Source organism: Tupaia chinensis, unplaced genomic scaffold, assembly GCF_000334495.1.
Source record: "Tupaia chinensis unplaced genomic scaffold, TupChi_1.0 Scaffold138644_1, whole genome shotgun sequence".
Lineage (NCBI taxonomy): Eukaryota > Metazoa > Chordata > Mammalia > Scandentia > Tupaiidae > Tupaia > Tupaia belangeri.
In genome coordinates, this window is record NW_006198536.1 from 331,546 (window position 1) to 334,849 (window position 3,304).

Here is a 3,304-nt window from a genome sequence, read left to right on the forward strand (position 1 = left end):
GAACTTCAATGGTGGAACTGGCCATGTGGGATCCAATCACCTTAACACCACACCGTCAGCTGGCCTCATGCAAATATTTTCATATCCTATTACAGTACAGCAGATTTTTTGAAGTTTTTATGCTCATCACTCCTTCAGAATTATGAGGTATCAACCTACCAGTAGGTCTTACTTAAAGCACTCATAAAGAAGCACATATATTACTATATCACATTAAAAATAGTTTTATAACTATCACAATATAATTGGTTTCCTTTGTAACCCTTTATATTTTATTTTATCCATTTTAAGACATTATTCTGAGACAGGATTCATATGCTGACTAGGCTGGAAAAGGGGAACACGGCACAGAAAGGTTCAGAACTCCTGTAACCAGTGCGTGAGCCGGACCCTCCAGCACCCACCTACAAGCTCCCTGTTCCCTACGCTGTCCTTTCCTGCTCCTTTCGCATTGGATTGCTCTGCTTTCCCCAAGAAGAAGCTGCCCAGGCACAATGGAATAGGCAGGGATTTAATTAAGGGAAACGCCCCTGAGAGAGGAAAGGAAGTTGTAGCTGGGAGAGTTGTGGAGAAGGAAGGAAGGAAGGTTCAGAGGGAGCATCCCAGACCACCCTGCAGTTGTAGGAAAGTTTAGCAAGGCCACTGGGGAATTCCTGAACCAAAGTCAGCTGTCCTGAGGGCCTACCTTAGGATCTGTGCTGAGCTCAGTCATTGGCTGGGAGCAGCCCAGCTGAAAGCTGGCCTTAGAGCACCAGCTGATTGATTTGAGAGAAGCAGGGCGTGGGGCCTGGTTAAAGGTCTGAGAGGTGCAGTCTTGCTTTCCCCACAGATGTCCATCTGGAAAAAAGAACAGTGCACTGCTTCTTAGGCGCTTAGTCCAGGGGTCCTCTCTGAGGTCATAGGTCAACTTGGTAGTTAAAGATACATGCTTAGGGGGCCAGCAAGTGGTGTTGTGGTTAAGGCACTGGACTCCCATGTGGCCAACCACAGCTCGAGTCACGGATCCAGCAGCTTGAAACTCACACCAGGCACTTGTGTGTACATGCCCCAAATCCTGAGAAGAGAATGGAGGAGAAAGGATTGCCATGTGGCCGTCACCATGGATAATTTCTCACTTTCTATCTCTCCGGTAAGCATGGTAAAGCACACATGCCCTATAGCAAAAATCTCTCCAAAAATAAAAAAGATATATGCTTGGAGAGTTAGCCATTATCTGCTGCAGAACCATAGTGCTTGCACCTTAACTGTAAAAGGGGGATAACATTTCCAATCTTGATCCAGCTGCTGTGGCACAGTGGTAATGTTACTGACCTGTAGTGCTAGAAACCATAGAGTGACCATAGTTTGGATCCTGGGTTGGCCTGAAAAACATGCCAGACATATGTGCAGGTGCCCGGGATCCTGAAGAGCCGAAGAGCTAGGGGAAGGAGATTGTGGGGTAGCAAGGTTGTCAAGGTTGCTTCCCCCTTATGTGTGCATAGGTGCTTTCTATCGTAAAGAAAAGAAACAAACATTTTTCTATCTCGTAGGGGTATTGTGAAATTAATTGAAGTTTACAAAGCAATGTTTGTGAAGTGGCCCCATAGCTTAGTGGTTAAGCCCTGTTTATGACAGTCAGAGCCCACATGGCTGACTGAGGTTCAAATCCTGGCTGAGTCCCGTGTATATGCATGCATGCCCAATATCCTGACGGGATGGAGAAATGAAGGAAAAATGACTGCAGTATGACCACATCCCACGGGGGGAGTGCTTTCTCTCTCTCTCTTTCTCTTCCTCTCTCTCTCTCATGAATACATGCACTCTCTGGCAATGAAAAAATCATATAAACAAGTAACAAAACAACATTTGCATAGGGCCCATGACATAGCCAGCTCTCAATAATCAGCATCCATAGATCCAGCAGGTGGTGTCAGGGTTAAGGTGCTGGACTCCCACATGACTAACCACAGTTCGAATCCTAGACATGGTGGCTTGCTTTCTCACTCGCCTTCTCTCTCTGATGGATGAACTCTCTTTCTCTCTCTGGTGAACATGCATGCCCTGTAGGAAATTTAAAATAACAATAATGATAAATAAAATTAAAAAAATAACTGGTCAAAAAAAAATCAGTAGCTGTTATTATAGACATTTTGATTATTAATTAGTATTGTCTTTCTCAAAGGGAAGACCCTGGGCAGTGGGGATCCAGGAGACTAAAGGTGACAATCTCTCCTAGATTTGGGGCAGCTGGGAGGTGGGAACCACTTCCCCACACTCTCATCGTCCCCTGAGGCAGGGGTCTTCCCCTAGCTACTGACAGTTCCTGTGTGTGCTGACTCACGGCCAACTTCCTCTCATACAAACAGGAAAACACAGCCGGCCAGCGCCCCCCCCTCCAGCACCGCACACGGCTCAACACCGGCTCTGATCTTGAGGGGGAAGTGCTTCAGGCTCCAGGGGACCAGCTCCAGGGCTAGGACTCCTGCAAGATGGGGGAAGGGAGAGGAGCCACTTCTCCTCTGGCCTCCCCTCAACTCCCACTGCAATTTTAGGATAGGAGCCTGGGGAGAAAGGGTTATCTGCTTGCAGGTGATTGTGCTAGCAGGGGGCCAGCCTCATCCTCAAGGGGCAGCCCCAAGCCTTGGTTTGGAAGTAAGGATGTTGCTTTGCCAACCCTCATCCCTGGACAGAAACCTAGGTGGGGCGTGGGAAGGTGGAAGTGGACAGGGATTCCTCTGCTGGGCCCCTGTGCCTGCTGGCCCAGGCCAGATCACTGGCTCCAGAAAGGGGCTTCCAGCTTGGAAGGCTGAGGCTACCCACCACCTCTGGAGGTCCAATTTTCATCTCCCTGTCAACTGGGTGCTAGAGTCTAGCCACCCTCTTGGGCGTAGGAGAGGTGCCCTGGGAGCTTAGGGCCTGACCTCTTCTCCCCTTCGGCATTGGAAGACATGGGCAGTTGAAGGAATGCAAAGTCGTCGTCCATAGCGTGTTCCTTTTCTCTGTTCCTTTCGTTCCTGTCCCTATCTCCACTCTGGTCTCTGTCTCTCTCTCTCCCTAGGCTGTCTCAGCCCCCGACTACGTGTTCTGGACCTTTTCTGGTCTGAGAGAGGGCAGAGCCGGGCAGACCCCAAGGTAGGTGCAGCGGTTGGGTAAAGAGCCCAAGCCATTTGAGGGCCAGCGCTTGCACAAGGAGTGGCGGGGCCCCGCGCCGGGAACGGGCCAGCCGGGCGGGGCGGGGCCCCGTCGGGGGAGGGCTGAGGGAGGCGGGGCCGGCGCGGCGCGACCCGGAGGCTCGGACAGCGCGGCCGGCACCGCGGAGCGGGCG

At 50.7% G+C, this 3,304-nt stretch overlaps 1 protein-coding gene across 1 annotated transcript in view; it reads left to right on the forward strand.

The window, feature by feature from the left end:
- Window positions 1–2,462: 2,462 nt before the first annotated feature.
- ARAP3 (ArfGAP with RhoGAP domain, ankyrin repeat and PH domain 3) overlaps window positions 2,463–3,304 on the forward strand; it is a 35,561-nt gene continuing 34,719 nt past the window's right edge. Inside the window, exons 1-2 of the mRNA XM_027765531.1 lie at window positions 2,463–2,568; window positions 3,038–3,111. The gene's annotated coding sequence lies outside the window, so the exon portion shown is untranslated. The remainder of the gene's footprint in view (window positions 2,569–3,037; window positions 3,112–3,304) is intronic.